This window comes from Quercus lobata, chromosome 2 (genome assembly GCF_001633185.2).
Source record: "Quercus lobata isolate SW786 chromosome 2, ValleyOak3.0 Primary Assembly, whole genome shotgun sequence".
NCBI classification, from domain to species: domain Eukaryota; kingdom Viridiplantae; phylum Streptophyta; class Magnoliopsida; order Fagales; family Fagaceae; genus Quercus; species Quercus lobata.
In genome coordinates, this window is record NC_044905.1 from 86,907,918 (window position 1) to 86,928,494 (window position 20,577).

A 20,577-nucleotide genomic window follows, 5' to 3' on the forward strand; every position below is an offset into this window, starting at 1 on the left:
GCTTTCTGTAATTAAACAGATAACTTGTTAATGAAACACTGCCTCATAACTCCCAGGATCCCCACTGCACCTTTTCTTTATCGTCTTTGCTAATCCTGTCTTTGTTCTGAATTTACGTTGCTAACATTTTTGGGCATTCTACGATATCCTTGTTTGTCATTTTTTTGTATAATATCAGGAGTATTCTCTGCACCTACTTGACTCTTAAACAGCTCGTTAGCTGCGGTGAGTCAAGGCCCGGTCCACCAAGTCTCTCTTCCTTTTTTTATTTGGGCCCGGGATCCTTGGGCCTGAGTATCCTAAAAAAAGGGACTCTCACAAACATCTATTTTACTTATTTTGTAAGAGTAAAGGGTCATTTTATGATACTAAAACACTTATAATGGTATTTTATTGCTTAGGAGGAATCACATTTTTGCCTTGAGAAGATTTATGTGACTTGCGCACAACTTGATTCGTAATCAGCCCCCATTTAGCTACGGTGAACCAAGCCTAGTCTACCAAACTACAACTATTTGGCCCAGGATCCTTGGGCCTGTGTGCTAAAGAAAAAAAAAAAAGCACTCTCACAAATACAATCAATGAAAATATGTTGATCCTAGAGTGTAATGATGTAATCAATTTTTATATTAATGTTGATTAGAAATGATAATTTCAATAGGATTTAAACTCTATAATTATATCAAATGAGACTCAACAAATATATATCACTTGTAATTTCAATAGGATTTAAATTTTATATCAAATGGACTCTACCAACATATTCATCCTTTAAAAAAAAAAATTATATAACCAAATTTGATTAGGAATCCATAATCCTAACCAAAATTGATTAGGAATCCATAACCCTATATTATATTATAAATAGTTTATTTTTAGGGATTATTTGTTACATTTTCAACTCGGCTTTTCATTCCTATATTATATTTTAAATGGTTTTTTCTGGGATTATTCTTTCTGGTTTTATGTTAACATATATGAGAGATATTTTGTTCAATTAGAAAAATTTTGATAAAACATAAAAGGAAAAAGAACTACAGAACGCATGTGAGAGTGTCTTTTTCAGGATACTCAGGCCCAAGGATCCCGGGCCTGAATGAAAAGGAAGGATTTGGTGGACCGGGCCTTGACTCACCGCAGCTAACGGGCTGTTTAAGAATCAAGTGAATGCAGAGAATACTCCTGACAATATATAGAAAAATGACAAACAAGGATATCGAAGAGTGCCAAAAATTAACAACGTAAGTTCAGAAGGAAAGAAAAACAGGATTAGCAAGACGATAAAAAAAATAGTGCTGTGGGGATCCTGGGAATTATGAAACAGTATTTCATTAATACATTATCTGTTTGATTACAGAAAGCTCACTAGGACGTGATACAAGGTCCAATCAAGCTCAAAAATTGCAGTCTTGAATGGCTATTTCAGCCTTCAAAACTTGCAAAGTTTGATTCTCGTTGAATCCGAGTATGTGCAATAGTGGCCTTTACAGGATATCGGGAAGCAGTATTTGTTTTTCCCTTAGTATTTTCTTTCTGCACAGATTTTTCTGATAGTTTTTCCTAAAGAATTTCTTCTTTCTTGCGTTTCTTTCTTTTTTTTTCTCACTGCCTTCTTCACAACCCATCCCCTCCTTTTATAATGGAGTTTTCTGGGCGTCCCGGGGAACCGTTGGTTCCCCTGTTTTGTTCTTTTGCAAACAGAGCATGTTCTGTCCCCATCGTCTCGGTAAGTCCCTTTTCCGTTTTCTCTCATTCTTTCCTTCTCTTGGTTCTGATTCCTTCGAAAGCTTCTGGTTGGCCATCCTCTTTGGGACGTGCTGAGGTATGCCCTTCTCGGCATCCCCATTTTTGGCGTCTTCCTCTTTTCCCTTTCTTTCCTATTTGGGCGGAATCCTGTTCTGCCATTTTTGAAAGTCGTTTGTTACCATTCTTCTTCCTTGTCCTGGTTCCCCGAGGCCCTTTTTCTGTCTGTGCCATGAGAGGTCGCTCGCGTTTTTTGCTTTTATTTCTTGTTTTTCTTCTTCTGTCTTCTTTCTATCGATCTGTCCCAGTCTTCCTTTTTATTTGTGCTTGAAGGGATCTGCCTTATTGAGGATCCTTGCTTCTTTATACTTTGTCGTGGTCTCTTTTTTGGATGCTTCTTTCTTTTCTGGGCTTCAGGATCCTCTGGGCCTTTCTTTTATTCCCCCATGGGTCTTCCGTATCTATTACTTTGGGCTTAGCCTGAATTTTTCCTTTTGGGCTTGACTTGTTCTTCTGTTTTGGGCTTATTTCATTATGACCCTTTTTAGACCTCAACATTTAGCCCCCCGAGCTCGTGGGTTGCCTGAAGCCCACGCGTGAGTGATTTAGGTTTCTTAAGATTTTCGTGATATCCCCCTTTTCTCAACTTCTACTGGGTTCCCTTTCTTTTTACTTGGGGTCCCGGCCCTTTTCTGCTGCTTTTAGTCACCTCCTTTTTGCGTGTCGCATTCCCTTATAATTATTACTTTTTGCAGCTTCCTCTTCACACGGGACGTGGCAGTTGGGTATTTGAGGTAAAACCCCTCTACCCACTTTTCTCGTTTCCCGTTACTTCTCATTAATAACTGCTGATTAATCCCTTCTTCAAATTAAATTTCTTGGCAACTGGCGCGTCTTTCCATAAACTGTTTTCCCCAACTGCTATTTGCGCCTTTATTGTAGCCGTTTCATCTTATCACTTTGCTTCTCTGAGTCTTTCACTCTTTGTGTTTCTCTTTCTTTTTCTCTTCTTCTCTGTTACTCTGGTCTTCTTCCCTTTCGCACCTTCAGTCTCTTTTCTTCTCATAGTACGTGTTGTTCCGATGGCTTCTTCTTCTTCTCGAAAGAGGAGAGAGCGTACTCCCAGTTCTTCTGAGGGTGAAGGTTCTTCTGGTTCTGCTCCGAGTGATTCTCACGAGGTTACTGAACGTCCGGCCTTCCCTTTACGGGATCCTTGGTATTCTCTCAGTTTATTTTTCCCTCATATATCTCATGGTGAGGCTCCTCCATCCCCTCACGTTTGGATGTTTTCTGGCCAAGCGGGTTTCGCTGGTTCCGCCCAGGTTCCTGATCCTAGAGAGATTTTCGATCTCCAGATCAGACAAGGAATCCGAGAGGCGGTTCCTATTTTCTTTGATTTTGTTCCGGGCAAGATTCAGGGCTGGCCTATATGGGTAGACAAGGAACTGTCTGATGCTGAGTTTGTGGGTCGTTTGGAGCGCGCCGGTATCCTAAAGGCGGTGGCTATTTCCAGAAACCTTGAGGGCTTAAGAGACGCCAAAGGGCTCAGGCATCTGGTACGTCGTTGGTGCCCTTCCCTTCATACTTTTTTCTTTTCTACCGGTGAATTGACGATCACTTTGGAGGATGTGGTTAATAACTTCCTCCTCCCGGTGTTTGGTGAAGAGAACCCCTTTGATATTAACCTTTCTGGTGAGGATCTCGGGGTAGAAGAGAAATTATTTGGTCATTTTGGTGGTCGCGCTGCCTCTTCTGGTGGTAAGCCGGCTAGGATGGGGAGATGGGTGATGACCCTCTCTCGTGAGAAAGATAAGGAAGTGAGGTGGGCCGGTTTTCTGGCTTTTTGGCTTAGTAAGTTTTTGTTTAGTGAGTTCCCTAGGTATGGAGTTAAGTCTTCGTTTTTTCCGTTGGCAATCAAGTTGGCTCGAGGTACCCAGTATCCTTTGGCCCCTCTATTTTTGGGTCATGTTTACTCTCAATCAGACCAGCTTCATGGAGATGAGGCTGAGGGTGATTCTTGTTATGTGATCACTTCATCTCTTCACTGTGCTATTCTTCAGATTTTCATGTGGGACCGTTCTGCAGCTACTTTGGCTAAGTGCAGGAATTTGAAATTTGTGAAGGACAAGTTCCAAGGATCCCCCGACATAGTGAAGGGTCTTTGTGGCAATTCTACTGATGCCTTTCCCATTATTTTTCGTTGGATTAGCTTGAAAGGTGGTGGCCTCAATCTTGTGGAGTTGTTTGACCAAGCAGGGAGCTTATATTGGAGATCCCCTCGTGAGTTTGGTCCTGGCTTTGCGTGTGATTCTGTGTTGTCTTCTTTTTTATCTTCTACAGGTAATACCTTTGACTTGCGCCGTGGTGATGAGGGCAGTCTGGCTTATCTTGCCTGCATTAGCCCCTCCTGGCTTCCTGTGCCTTCTTCAAGTGGCCCAAAATATACTCATTATTCAGCACACCGGGTGCTCCGGCAATTTGGTTTTGATCAGGACATTCCTCCAGTTTTTAAGGATGTGGTGCCATCCCTTCCTTCCTTGGATCCTTTCTTGAGGCTGCAGGCCTTTTCTTATTGGTCACGGAGGAGCCCCCAATTTGCAGTGCCTAACTCCCAGAGAGGAGTCTTTGCTTCTAGTGGCTATACCAGTTATTGGAGAAGAGTACAAAAGTCCTTTGTTGATTATGTTGGCACTGGTGCAATTCGGGATGCCCCGAATCCTAGCATTGTTTCTGCTCCGACATCTAATAGACGTTTATCCCTTCCTACTGCTGGGATTGTTTCTGCTGCTGCAAGCAGCAAGACTGGGTTTGCAGAGTGGCATGCCTCCAGGGGAGGTTGGGTGGCTTATGGACAGGATTTTCCTGAGACCTGGCTGGGTGATAGTCTCATCATTGGTGCTTCCTCTGGGGTGCCCATCAAAAGGGGTGCAACAGAGACAATAAGTGCTGCCACTGCTCCGAGTAAAGGTAAAGATGTCAAGTCGAAGAAAATGAAAGCTGCTGATGTTGGCGAAAGTACAGGGGGTGTGGAGATAGGCTCTGAGGCGAAAAGAAGGAAAACGGGGAAATCTCAAGCACCCTTGGCATCTCAGGAAGGCAAGGATGTCAGGGAACCTTTGGTTTCAAGGACCCGGAAGAAGACCAAGGTAGAGTCTTCTTTTCCCCAGGTTCCTGTGACTGCTTCAGTCCATGGTTCTTTAGGATCCTCTGGTTTGGTATCCCAGCCTCCTTTAGGACCCTCTGGGCGTACTCGTAGTAAGCAAAAGACTTCCAGAGAATCTGTAGAGAGAGAGAGAAGGGCAAGACTTCTTTCCTTCTTCTCTCTTTTTTTTTTCACCTTGTTGCACTTATTTTCTATTTTGCTGACGAGTGGTGATTTCCTTTGCAGTCCAAGCGCAAGTCTGATCACAAGAAGGGTAAGAGTCAATCTTCTGGAGACAACGTGGTATGTGTGTTCCCCCCTTTCTTTTGTTCTTTTCCATTTTGTTCTGACATTGTGTTGTTAGCATTTCCTGCTATTGTGTTTTTTTTTTTTACTTAGCACCACCTTCTCTGCTTCTTCTTCCTTTAGGTGGAGGTATCCCCTCCTATGACTGACAAGGCTCTGGGGGAGGAAACCATCACAGCTCTTTCTGTTATTTTTCCTACTATGGGGGAGGAGCCCCGTGCTGGTGATCCAGCTGAGGAAACTGGGCAACCGATGCAAGGTTCCCAGGATTCTCAGGATCCCAAAGCTTCTAGGATCCCGTCATCTCAAAGTCCCCATCTTAAACGCACTCCTAGTCCTATCAGGATTGTGTTTCCTCAATCCTTGTCAGATAAAGGTGCTTTGGGAGACACTCCTTTATCCAAACAAACAGGTAAACCTTGTTTCCTTGAAATAGCGTTACTTTCTTTTCCAGTTTTTTTTGAGTTCCTCCTTTTCTTTTTCCTTTTAGGTCAAACCAGTGAGAAATCCGCTCCCAGTGTTGCCTCTTCTTTAGAATCAGAAAGCTCAGAAGGTGAGTGCAAGCTGCTCCCATCGTGTTTCCTTTTCTCCCCCTTTTTTTTTTTTTTTATATGGCGAAGCCCCCTGCATCTATCCCTTCCTTTAGCCATTTTGCCACTGGTCCTTCACCTTTTCTTCAACTTGCCTTATGTTCCTTCCCAGAATCTTTGGGGAAGTCAGGAGATCAGGAAGAAGAGGCTCTGCCCCAAGAAGCTGGAACTGGTTTGTTCTTCTTTTTCCCCTTTTTTTTTTTTTAAAGACTAAATCTGTTCTTCCTTTTCTTTTCTTCTTTTTTTTTGAATATTGATACAGCTTTGCAGGTTCTGAGCCCGTTATCCCTGAAGGAATTGTGAGACCTATTCAAGTTGCTGACCTTCATCCAGAACAAAAGGCTGCAAGTCCTCCTGTCTCTGCAAGTGGTGACACAGTAATGGGGGATGCCTCGAAAATGGCTGCCTCAGATCTTGATTCAAGGCTTTCCTCTTTCCTGGCTCGCTTTGATCTCTTGGAATTCAACAGTCTTCCTGCCAGCCACTTCCATGTTTTTGGGTCTTCTTATGGCAGCTTCCTGCGCTTCTCTGTTCCTGTGGAAGGCCTGCCACTGCTAGAGAGTCTGCTCAAGAGTCACGGGGATTTCACTAGTGGCTTCAGGGGAGGCGTCTTTCTAGGCAATATTTTGATGGAGTTACTGTGTGCTGTGCTGATTTCCCTAAGGAATTCTTCTGTAGATTCCTTGTCTGAAGAAAAGCTTCTGGAGTGGAGAGGGGTGGTGCAAGACCTTCTGAAGGCTAAGTTCAATTTGTCTTTTCTGCTGGATCACTTGCGTCTGCTGGATCATATGCTGTTTCAGAGGCAATCATTCAAGAGTATAGACACTGAGATAGCTGCTGCTGAGGAAGTTTTGGCTCATGCTCACAAGGTTTTACAAGACTTGAAGGTCAAGCAGCAGAGGATCCTTTCTACTTTGGCTGTGCCTGCTATTTCTCCGGATGCCTCCCTGTTGGCCGGCCTCATTCCTTAGCTTATTATTTTTTTTTAGATTTACATAAACAATTTGGGGTTGTATAAGTTTTTTTTTTTTGAACATTGCTCTGCTCTTTGCTTTCTCTTTTGTGTTTCAAAACTGCTTCTTGTTTCTTAGTATGTGAATCTGCCTTTTTTCTTTGGTATATTGCCTTTTTTTTCCTATGGCTCTTTTCTTTCCTGAGTCCTGGACCATGGTTTCCACAGGCTTCACTGTAAATTCTAGTCCAGGTACCCGGTAATCTATTATGCAAGTACTGAACTGGGTACACTGGAATCCTTCCCTATGTATATATTTTTTTTTGAGATACGGTCCCAGTTCATGAACTTTGACAGGTTCCCCTTTTGCCAAGTGCTAGGCTAGGTATCCTAGATATTTTACTTTTATTCTGTGGTCCTAGACCTATGCACTTGGGACTGTTTGTGGGATATCTGAAATTATTTGTGAGGTGGATCCTGGGCCATATGTAAAAGGGTATTACATACTCTCCCCTTTTTTTTTACTCAGGTATCCTTCCTTAAATTTATCCAAATTTGGTCTTTGCAGTATTTAAAGAAAAACTTAAATGTTGAAGAAACAGGAATTTCATTAAAACATGGTCATTTTTAAGGAACAAAAAAAAAGTCTTTTGGTGCAGTATTGACCACAAAGTGTCAATCTATCACATGTTCCTGAACAAAATTATCTTAGACCAGAATTCATGATAAAGGCTGAAAAATAAAAAGACAAAATAAAAGAACTTAGCAGATAATGAAGCTGGTGAAAGGACCCTGAGGTACCGGGATCCCCTTGTCCTTATGCATAGTATTGCTTCAGCCATTTCCCGTTTATGGGTTCTGTCAGGACTATTCCATCTTCTTTGGCAAGGTAATAATACCCACTTTCATGAGCTGCATTGATGATGTAGGGTCCTTCCCATTTTGGGGTGAACTTGGAAGGCTCTGGCAGGTTCCTCCTCACGTGCTCTGCCATCCTTAGCACTAATTGCCCTTTAGTGAACACTCTTGGGCGTACTGCTTGTGCATATGCTCTGGTCATTCTTTGCTGGTATCTCTGGCTCCTTTTCTTGGCCAGCTCTCTTTCTTCTTCTACTCCTTCCAAATCTGCTAGCCTCTTTTCATTGCTTGCGTCCTCCCTTTCTCCTTGATTTTCCTCCAGAACTACCCTTGGTGTAGGAATGACTAACTCCACAGGGCTGATGGCTTCTGTTCCATAAACCAGGGAGAATGGGGAGAATCCTGTGGCTGTCTTTATAGAGCTTCTACATGCCCAAAGTACATCTGCCAGATGGTCACTCCATTTTCCTCCATACTCATGCTTCATTTTCTTAAGGATTTTTAATATTACCCTATTAGTAGCTTCAGCTTGGCCGTTTCCTTGTGGGTATTATAGGGTAGATCTTCCATGCTTGATGTGGTATGCTTCAGTTAATCCCTTCATATCTTTGTTTATGAATGGGGTTCCATTGTCGCTGATCAATCTTCTGGGGATCCCGAACCTTGTAATAATGTGGTCTCAAATGAAATTTGCTATAGCTGCTCCAGTAGCTTTTTTCAAAGGGATGGCCTCTACCCATTTTGTAAAGTACTCCGTGGCTGCCAAGATCCATATATAACCGTTGGATGGAGGATTTATGGGCCCTATGAGATCGAGCCCCCAAGTATGAAAAAGTCATGGCGTCGTCATATCCTGTAGGACATTTGGGTGAGTGTGAATTGCATCTCCTAGGACTTGGCAAGCATGACATGTTTTGACCAGCTCCTCAAAATCTCTTTTCATCGTTGGCCAGTAATATCCCAACAACAGTAACTGCTTTTACAGCCTTCTCTTCCCTGGGTGACTTCCACAATCTCTAGAGTGCACCTCTCTGACTACTTCTCTAGCTTCCTTTGGTCCCAGGCACCTGAGGGGATCCCCATGGTATCCCTTTTTGAATAAAATGTCGTTCTGTAAGAAATACCTGCACGCTAGTTTTTTGAGCTTGTGGGCCAGTTCCCTGTCGGTTGGCAGGATCCCCTGAGCCAGGTATCCTATGAAAGGAACCCGCCAATCTTCTGCAATAAACACCGCGTAGCTTTCTTCTTTATCAATTGCCAAACGACATTCCTGGCATTTCCCCTGTATGATTGCTGCTTCCTTGTCCATATCTGGCTAGTAATACCCCATGCGTTGCATCCTCCTGTATAGGCTGACCTTTTCTACAACTCCACATGCTTGGGCGTGTAATTCTTCTAGCTTCGACTTTCCTTCCTTCTCGGTGATACATCTGGACAGTATTCCTCCTGGCAGTCTTCTATACAATTTTCCTTCTATCTGAGTGTAATCCATTAGTTCTTTGATGTTCCCTCTAGGGCTTACCTCTTTCATCTTTTCTTTGACTTCGTCCCTCCAGTCCCACTGTTTGGATTTTCCGGGGTACATCCCTTGGAGGATCCTTACAATAGAATGTTCCTGCCTTCCTATTTTTATCAGCGTATCCCTCCCATTAAATGGTATTTGGGATCCCAGGGTGGCGAGAGCATCAGCAAACCTATTTTCACTTCTTTGAGTGTATTCTATGCTGAAGGTTTGAAATTTCATCTCCAGTCTTTGTGCCCAAGTCCTGTAAGCTGCTAAGCTTTGTTCTCATAATGCAAAGTCGCCTTTCACTTGGGAGACCACAAGCTTAGAATCTCCCAGCACTCTCATATGTTTCACTCCTATGCTGAGTGCTATAGTTAACCCAGTTAAGTATGCCTCATATTCAGCTGCATTATTAGAGCATGAGAAACCAAGCTTGAAAGACAGGGGCATGATATCCCCATTTTCATAGCTTAGTACAATTCCTACCCCATTTGAAGTTGTTGTAGCTGACCCGTCAAACCTCATGGTCCATTTCTTCCCTGGAATCTCCATCACTGCTACCTCACCAGGGATTTCTTCATTCAGCGGGCCTTCTTCCTTTCCTGGGAATTGAGCTAGCAAATCTGCTATGGCCTGGCTCTTGATAGCCTTGGGAGTTCTTATACCTATATCAAATTGTGAGAGCAACACTAGCCATTGTGCTATCCTTCCTGTGAGAAAGGGCTGGTGCAGGAGCGCTTTTATTGGGTGGGACTTGGTTACCAAGAGGATTTGGTGAGCTGAGAAGTACCTCTTCAACCTTTGGGATGCATAAATGATCACTAGGCAGGCTTTCTCTATTCTGGGGTACCTGGTCTCGGTATCCTTGAGTGTTCTGCTTACATAATATATGGGCTGCTCATTTCCTTGGTCATCTTCTTGTGCCAGCAAAACTCCTATTTCCTGAGAGTTTGATGCTAAGTATAGCAACAGAGGTCGCCCACGTACTGGTGCCTGGAGGGTGGGCAGATGATTCATAATGTCCTGAATTCTTTGAAAAGCTTTCTGCTGCTCCGTTCCCCAGGTAAATTCATTTCCCTTTTTCAATAGTTTAGATAGGCCTGCTGAAGCTGAGGCTAAACCAGGCACAAATCTCCTAATATAGGAGACCCTTCCCAGGAAGCTTTTGAGTTCCCTAACAATAGTTGGTCTTCTCATCGTGGCAATAGCTATGGTCTTGGCTGGATCCACGCTTATGCCTTTGTGATGTACCAGGAACCCAAGGAACTTTCCAGCAGACACTCCAGAGGCGCACTTCATGGGGTTCATACGTAACTTGTATTTTCTGCATCTTTCGAAGACTTGCTCAAGTACTTGGAAATGTCCTGTTCTGGTTTTTGACTTGACCACAATATCATCTACATAATCTTCCATCTCCTCATGCATCATGTCATGGAAAATGGCTGTCATGGTCCGCTGATATGTAGCCCCTGCATTTTTGAGGCCAAAGGGCATTACAGTGTAGTAAAAGTTCCCAATCGGAGTTCTGAATGCCGTCTTCTATGCATCTTTGGCCGCCATGCGGATTTGGTTGTATCCACTGTACCCATCCATAAACGAGAACATTGAGTTTCTTGCAGCTGAATCTACAAGGAGGTCGATATTGGGTAAGGGGAACTCATCTTTAGGACATGCCTTGTTCAAGTTGCGAAAGTCTACACAGCAACGGATTTGACCATTTTTCTTGTTCACAGGTACAATGTTGGAAAGCCATTTTGGGTGTTGGATGAGTTTGATAAAACCAGCTGTTAGTAATTTCTTGACCTCTTGAACTATTTGAGCTTTTACCTCAGTGTGGAAGACCCTAACTGGTTGGACTACTGGCCTCATCCCTAGGTCCACATTAAGAGAATGGACTACCAACTCTGGGTCTAGACCAGGCATCTCATCATAGGTCCATGCAAACACATCTCTGTATTTTTGAAGCAAGGTTACCAGTTGCTCTCTTTCTTGAGCCACCAATTGACTGCTAATGAAAACAGGTTTTCCGGATCCTGGTTCTGTCCCCAAGTCTATTTCCTTTAATTCTTCCTCAGGCTGAATCTGGGCCTCCTTAACTGGTTCTTTTGGGATTTCTTCTTGGACCATCATGCAGCTTGGTGGTCCGGGACCTTCCTGCACAATGCATTCGGGTCCCGCGCACCTTCACAAACGATAGATTAGCCTTCCCCCAGGTTCCCGCACCACCACACATTCTCGGGATCCTGAAGAGCTGGACTCCCTCTTTTGTCTTTTCCTTTCTAGAAGGTTCCTCAGGTCACGGGTGCCCCTCCCTCATTCTTCTTCTTCTAGGATAGGTGCCCCTGGGGTCCTCGGGGCGGGGTTCTCATCATCTGGTTCCAACTCATCATAAAACATCGTTTCTGCAAAGTTCACTTCTCCCTGGCTGAAAGGATTATGATTGGGAGGGATCCTTATGGGCCTCCCATTCAGTCTCCCTTTAATGCATTGATGGAACGTGGATGGAATAAGGCGATGTTTATGAAGCCACGGGCGTCCCAGCAACACGTGATAAGAAACTTCTGCATTAATCACATGAAACCTTGTCAGAGCTACTATTGGCCCCACCCTTAAGGCTAGCTGCACGTATCCCTCTGTTGATTTTACCGATCCTCCAAATCCTGTTATTTCCATGGGAGCCCCCAGGATCTTTCTGTCGACTAAGCCAACAGCTTCCAAGGTACTCAAGGCTATGAGGTTGAGTGATGACCCCGTATCCACCAGTGCTCTTCTGACTTGAACGCCGTTTATGGTGGCCATTAGATAAAGGGGTCTACGGTGGTCTGGGTGCTCAATCTCCATGTCTTCATCAGTGAAGGTTATTGCATTGGTTGTCTCCAGGAAAGCTCGACTAGCATGTGACTCAGCTGTAAAGCATTCCATCCCTGAATCTGCTGCTATGCTCATGAGAGACTCTGTGGCCACCCTTCTTGCTTCTGGTCCGAATCCTAATTGATTGAATAGTGACCTGAACTTAGGATTCTTCTGGAGGGTCCTAACTGTGCTCGGATGGAAGGATCTTTCAGATTCTCCTGCTTCTGCCGGGTTCCCATGTATTACTACTGCTACCATCCCTTTTCCTTTGTGGTTAGGCAAGGGGTTCCTCTGCACTTCCGGCTTTTTCTGAGTGAGCTCCAGGGTTCCTTCTCTCAACTTTTTGTGGAAGAGTCTGCGAAGGGTCCAGCAATCCTTGGTGGAGTGCTTGACATAATTATGGATTCTGCAAAATAAAAGGTTCTTCCTTTCTTCTTCTGTTGGTGGCCTGGACACAGTGAATGGCCTGACAACCCCATCTTCAATCCATTTGTCTAGGACATGGCTTAACTCCTCAGCTGTACATGGGATCACTGGTGGTTCCTCAAACACCTTCCCATCTGGTCTCTTCCTTTTCTCTCCTGCTGATGCTGTTATAGCTTGGGATGCGGGCAGCCTTTTTGTTCTCATGGTTTGCGCCGTCCTTCTGGTTCTCTGTAGCAGGTCAGCAAACTGTGTGATACATAAATTTTCAAGGTTGAGCCTGTAATCAAAAAGCATGTTGGCTATACAGGTTTCCACGAGCTCCTTTTCTTCATGGTCTCCATAGCAGTCTAAGGACACATCTTCGAATCTTTTAATGAATTGAACAGGATCTTCTCCAGGTCTCTGCCTCACCATTTGCAGGTTCTGGAAAGTGATTTTGTCTTCACCAGGATAATATTTGGCGCAGAATTTTTCCATCATCTCATCCCAAGTCTTGATGGACCCGGGTCTCACCGTGGTGTACCAAGTGTATGCCCTATCCACTAAGGATTTGGCGAATTCCCTTAGACATAATTCTTTGTCTCCTGCATAGGGGCCCATAGTGTGGACGAACCTACTCACATGTTCCACGGCACTTCCATTCCTCCCATCGAAAGGATGGAACTTTGGGGGTTCGTACCCTTTAGGGTATGGTTTGCCAAGAAGTTCTTGAGGGAACGGGGGATCCCGAGAGAATTGCTTAGGGATCCCTGAGAGTTTTTCCCTTTCTTGCTCCAGGAGGGCATTGACGTCTGCTAATGTCAAGTACTAAGGGTTGGCTCTTCCTCCCACTGCTGACCCTCCTTCTGGCTGCGTCCCATCTTGGTGGCCAGTAGGGGGAATATTGTCTCTAATTTCCTGTGTCCTGCCTTCTTTGAGAAGACGAACTTCTTGCTCCAGATCCTTTAACATTGTTGTCATCCTGACCATTATGTCTGGTTCCTGTCTTGCGTGTCTTTGTTCTGACACAACCTCCTGTTCTACCAAGGGTATCCCACCTCCTTACTTGGAGACTTCCTCGTTTTCTCCTACAGGTTCAGAGGTCGTAGGTGGCACATTAGTTCCTTTGCTGTTTCTTTGTCTTGGAGGCATTTTCTGTGAAGAGGTTGTTTCTTCCTTCTTCTTTGCCCAGTCCCCAGCGGAGTCGCCAAAATGTGAGAGTGCCTTTTTCAGGATACTTAGGCCCAAGGATCCCGGGCCTGAATGAAAAGGAAGGATTTGGTGGACCGGGCCTTGACTCACCGCAGCTAACGAGCTGTTTAAGAATCAAGTGAATGCAGAGAATACTCCTGACAATATACAGAAAAATGACAAACAAGGATATCGAAGAGTGCCAAAAATTAACAACATAAGTTCAGAAGGAAAGAAAAACAGGATTAGCAAGACGATAAAAAAAATAGTGCTAAAGGGATCCTGGGAATTATGAAACAGTATTTCATTAATACATTATCTGTTTGATTACAGAAAGCTCACTAGGACGTGATACAAGGTCCAATCAAGCTCAAAAATTGCAGTCTTGAATGACTATTTCAGCCTTCAAAACTTGCAAAGTTTGATTCTCGTTGAATCCAAGTATGTGCAATAGTGGCCTTTACAGGATATCGAGAAGCAGTATTTGTTTTTCCCTTAGTATTTTCTTTCTGCACAGATTTTTCTGATAGTTTTTCCTAGAGAATTTCTTCTTTCTTGCGTTTCTTTCTTTTTTTCTCACTGCTTTCTTCACAACCCATCCCCTCCTTTTATAATGGAGTTTTCTGGGCGTCCCGGGGAACCGTTGGTTCCCCTGTTTTGTTCTTTTGCAAACAGAGCATGTTCTGTCCCCATCGTCTCGGTAAGTCCCTTTTCCGTTTTCTCTCATTCTTTCCTTCTCTTGGTTCTGATTCCTTCGAAAGCTTCTGGTTGGCCATCCTCTTTGGGACATGCTGAGGTATGCCCTTCTCGGCATCCCCATTTTTGGGGTCTTCCTCTTTTCCCTTTCTTTCTTATTTGGGCGGAATCCTGTTCTGCCATTTTTGAAAGTCGTTTGTTACCATTCTTCTTCCCTGTCCTGGTTCCCCGAGGCCCTTTTTCTGTCTGTGCCATGAGAGGTCGCTCGCGTTTTTTGCTTTTATTTCTTGTTTTTCTTCTTCTGTCTTCTTTCTATCGATCTGTCCCAGTCTTCCTTTTTATTTGTGCTTGAAGAAATATGCGCTTATTGAGGATCCTTACTTCTTTATACTTTGCCGTGGTCTCTTTTTGTGGATGCTTCTTTCTTTTCTGGGCTTCAGGATCCTCTGGGCCTTTCTTTTATTCCCCCATGGGTCTTCCGTATCTATTACTTTGGGCTTAGCCTGAATTTTTCCTTTTGGGCTTGACTTGTTCTTCTGTTTTGGGCTTATTTCATTATGACCCTTTTTAGACCTCAACAAAGTCCAGCAAAATCCAATGAAAGAACTGAGCCGGGATACCCAGAGGCTACCAGAGGCCCGGGATCCTCAGGTAATGCAGCACAGCTATTGTGGGATTGAGACAACTCAAGAAAGGTACCGCGAAATACAAGAAATGAAGAACAGAAATGTCCTTCTCAAGTACTCAGTGGTGCAACAAAGAATCAGAAAGTATAAAGCAAACATTCATGAACAAAGGAGCTGTACCACAAGAAAATCATAAGTAGAAGCAACTGGAGGGGAACTTTCAACCCAGCAATAAAAGATTCCAACTATTTGGGAATAATGACAACAAGGAAATAACACCGACAGCTAAGTCTGAAAAATGAGAAACCTTGAAAGAAGAGAGATTGAATGCTAATTGCCAAGGATGCCCTGGAATGGAAAGTCAGCAAGTGACTTTTAGAGAAACAGCAATAAAAGATGAAAACTATGAGAAAAATGGGAAGAGACCAGCCCTTGGGCAACTGTCACAGCACGAGCTCTGAGGGGCAAAAGAGAGAAATCACTAGTACCATAGAGCCCTAGAAAACACACTATAAAAGGAAGAGAAAACCCATGTTGAAAGGGAGAGGGATTTTCAGTAGGAAGAATATCATAACAGAGCTATTAGAACTCTGTAAAATTTAAGAAAAACAGAGGAATGTCTCCCGGTATCCCAGAAACAGTCACTTTAGCACATACTTGGATTCAAAAGGATTCAAACTTTGCAAGTCTTAGAGGCTTGGATAGCCATCGAAGTCTGTAAATTTTGAGCTTATTTGAACCTTATATCACGTCTTAGTGAGCACATTTGTAATCCACAATCAAGAAAAATAATGAAATATCTCATATTGATTTGAGGATTTCTAACAATTACTTTGCATATTTATTTATCATACTATCTTCCTTTACTGCTTCTTGCTGCTCAAAACATATATTCTTGCTTGTAAAGCTAAGCCTTTTGCCCAAGCAAAGCCACTCAGACTTGAGTTCCAAATCCCACAAGTTTTGTGCAAAAGCACTAAGTTTGTGAGAATTGGGGCCAGGATCCTCATGGCTGAATCATTCTTATAAAATTCATTTACATATATGTATATGTATTAATATATATATATATATATATATATATCCTAATCTAAGAAACTGACAATTATTTGAAGATATGTGCATTGTATAGTTGTTCTTGTGTAGGACCTATAGAGGTAAAAGGAAAGTACAAAACTCCATTGCATAACAAGCATGGAGAAAGATTGTATAGTGCAGAGAACCAGAGATTCTGGGTTCTTACAGGCCTAATACGCCCCAAGATCCCACTACAGTACGTCCCAGGATCCCACGACAGTACGCTTGGGGTACCAAGTGAAGGAATTCTTTAAAATGTTTATACGATAAAAGATAAGTCTTAAATATTCTATTTCAATCTCTTTCTCAATGTGAATATTATGAACATCTATTTTACTTATCTTGTAAGAGTAAAGGGTCATTTTATGATACTAAAACACTTATAATGGTATTTTATTGCTTAGGAGGAATCGCATTTTTGCCTTGAGGAGATTTATGTGACTTGCGCATAACTTGGTTCGTAATCAATCCCCATTTAGCTGCGGTGAACCAAGCCCAGTTCACCAAAATACAACTATTTGGCCCAAGATCCTTGGGCCTGTGTGCTAAAGAAAAAAGCACTCTCACAAGGTTTAAATATTCTCTTCAATACCATAACTATTGAAAAAAAAAAAAAAAAAAAGTTGTTCTCAATTTCATATAATGAGAAAGTTTAATGAAAAGAGTTGTGTTTATTATTTTTATTTGATAATTGAGTTTTTGGACCTTAGAAGAAGGTGGATGATGAGTGATATTTTTTGCTTAGGGAAGAGAATATAGATATTCAACTAATGACTTCTGTTTCATTTAGATGTAGTTCTCAGTAAATTATGTTTTTTTTTTTTTTTTCTTAACTAGAATTAAAAAAAAAAATTTATGTTACACTGCGAATCAAAAGCATCAAACCATATTGTACATAAAATAAAACAAATAAAAATGTACTCCTTAATAAAGGTAGGTAAGATATGCTATCTACTAATTTAAATACTGACATTGAGTTTGTTAAAGTGTGTTTGGAGTAGGTTTAATAGAAGGAGGGTAAAATGAGAATCTGCGAATCAAAAGCATCAAACCATATTGTACATAAAATAAAACAAATAAAAATGGTACTCCTTAATAATGGTAGGTAAGATATGCTATCTACTAATTTAAATACTGACATTGAGTTTGTTAAAGTGTGTTTGAAGTAGGTTTAATAGAAGGAGGGTAAAATGAGAATCTCTCTCTCTCTCTCTCTCTTTACATATATATATATATATATATATATATATACACACACATATTAAGGGCATACATTAAACATCTATTTTGAGAAAACTTTTATGAGGAATTAAAAAAACTGTCAAAATAGTTAATCATTTTTTCATAAAAATTTCTTAAAATAGTTTACTAATGTGTACCCTAAGGGCACATGTTGGTAAAACCCTATATATATCCTTTTGTGGATTTAATGGTGCCAAGGTGTACAGTCCAAAGTTGGAAGGGAGGTCAATGTAATTTGAGTAAAGCTTGTGAGAGAAGAGTGCAATTTTCTTTTCCTTTTTTTTATATGATATTCTGTTATTGTTTGATTTGACATGAGGGGTAACTGTACAAAACTTTCGGAGAATATATACCATAAATGCATACTTCATTTTCTTATATAATAGTAAGTTTTATTAATTATATTCATAGTGGGATTCATAATTCATGCAAGATGGAGAGTTTACATTTATGGTACTTCTTTATAAATTTTCAAGATAAGTTAATAGTTGATGACTAGTATAAATGTTCCAATAATGTAGTATCATTAAATTATTGTTTTTCCAAAGTGACAAAAATTAAAAAAAAATATATATTTGAGTTACCATGTAATACCTACTAATGAATTTGACCTATGTCACTTTATAATGTGAAACATAAGTTAATAAGTTAATAAAGGATATAACCAGGGGCACGCCAAGTTCAGCCCAAGAGTTGGTTATTCTGACTTGGCCAAAATAAATAAGTGAATATATATATAAATATATATATTTTTTTTTTAATTTTTGACCCCCTAATATAAAAATTTGAACACTTTGACTAAACCCAACTAAAATAAACTTGAATATGATGATCTTAATAATATCTTGACCTTTAAAAAAAAATGCCAACAATAAACCAATTTGATCTTTAATCCGGGAAAAAAAATAGTAAGTCTAATAATAAATGTAAAAATTTGTTGATCTTAAACTTTAAAAAAAAGAAAAAAAGAAAAAAAAAAAAAAAGACCCATTTAGATCTTAACAAATTTCAAATAAATCAATAAAAAAAATCCCAACCGATAAGAGAAGAGGCAATTGTAAAATTTCATAAATTTGTGTGTATATTTTTTTATAATGTATATTTAAGTTCTTTTTTTGTTTTAGATTTTGTATAATTTATGTTTGATACTTACTCTTAAAAAAAAAAAAAAAAAAAATACAAAAATTGGAGCCGCGACTTTGATCATATAACAAGATCATTGTCACATATCCTGTCACTGTTTGTCAAAGTGACCAAAAAAAATAAGATTTGGTATAGGTACTGTCGTGAGTTGAGTATTAACAAATCTGATAAAATTACTATTATGTCTTATTTAGGTATCAATGTATAAAATACCTCTAAAACATCATAAAGGCATCAAAGAATTATTCCATGAAGGCATGAAACTTATATGTTTGAATCTCAAACTCACATCAAGTTCAAGATAAATACTATGAGTCTGAGTTCCAAAATAATTTAGATACTTATAAATCTATATCTTTTTCCGTCTTGATTCCTAAACTAAGATGCTGTTGTAGTATGAAGCTAACTAAGGTGATGTATCAGGGTTCTACCATGGGGAACTTCAGACTTTTACATGATATTGACTCAAACCATATAGGCGGGACAGGTTTCAGAAAAGCAACCATTAAGGAATATATATATAAATATATATATATATATATATATATATATATTTGTCTGGATAATATTTTACGTCAAAGTAGCGTGATTGACTTGTTATTTATTATTGCTTATTAAATAAAAAAAATATCTCATATTTAATTATTTTTCTATTTTCTCATGTGCATTGTATGAGTTCCTAACTAGTTATTATTATATAATAAAAATTGTGTCGTTATTAATGTGGTTGTGCCTAGTGTATGCATTTTCCTTTTTTATGAATTGTTTTTGTTATAGTATGTAATGTGACACTATAAGTATAATGAAATAATTAATATAGTTGGTCTAAGAGAAATTATGTTGTCAAAATTTTAAAAATTCTACTCTGATTAAAATTATTTTACCAAAAGTTTTTAGGAATTAAAATATATTTTATTATTTTATTTTATATTATTTTATATTATTTTAATAATTTATTATTATTCTATATTTTAATAAAGAATTTGGGTCCTACACATCATACTTATATTATGTGGTTTGATATAAGTATTATAAATTGTACAACCTAATTTAGCCACGTGACTAATTCTCAACAAACAAAAAAATGATTAACATAGTTTATTTTAAATGCAAAAAATATTAACAAAATTTACACACAAAAAAGAAAAGAAAAGAAAACTACAATTAAGAATTAATCGTCAAAAGCTTCAATATATTTAAAATGAATTTCATTATTTATTTGTAAATCATTTTACAATCTACTATAATATTTGGTTTTCGATAAAAACTTGCACTTACACAATGTGCATTCATGGTGTAGCTTACATTTTTTATTGCTAGATATTTTATTATTAAATAATTATATTATGGAAATTATTTCTTATCTTAGGTATGGTTCTTGATTAAGTTATGCATTACATAGGCTTGATACTAGTAAATGAGAAATTTAAGGAAATTTCACATTACTTATTAAAATGAAATTCTGACTAAAAAGGAAACTATTAAAGGTATTATCAAATATTTACTATAAAAAAATAACTTACAAATTGACACAGCAATTAATCAACAACACAATGAAGAAATATCTTTATACATTTTTTTGTATGAAATTTTTTATAGTAATTAAAATTTGACATATTTATATATAAAGGGTGCGTTTGTTTCGACTTCAAATGAATTCCGGAAATCAATTTCCGGAAAATGGAGCGTTTGGCTGTGACGGAAAATATTATTTTCCGGAAATGAATTTCCTGTTGACCGTTGTTTGAAGCCTTGACCACGGAAATGCAAATCTGCCTTCATTTTCACTTCAAATGAATTCCGTGGCTTGCAAAACGCAGAGAGAGGGAGAGAAAAAACAGAACACAACACGCGAGCTTGAGCCCCAGAACAAAACGGCGATCGAACGCGCGCGGACCAGTCCGACGACGGCGACCGAAGCTTCGCGAGATCGCGCCGTCGATCGCGATCTCGCGAAGCGTCGATCGCCGTCTCGCCTTCGCGAGATCGCGTCGGATCGAGATCGCGATCGACGGCGCGATCTCGCGCCGGATCGAGATCGCGATCGACGGCGCGATCTCGCGAAGCGTCGACCGCGAGATCGCGACCGCGAGATCGCGCCGTCGCGAGATCGCGATGTTGATCGCGATCTCGCGACGGCGAGACCGCGCCGTTGATCGCGATCTCGCGACGGCGAGACCGCGCCGTTGATCGCGATCTCGCGACCGCGAGACCGCGCCGTTGATCGCGATCTCGCGACGGCGAGA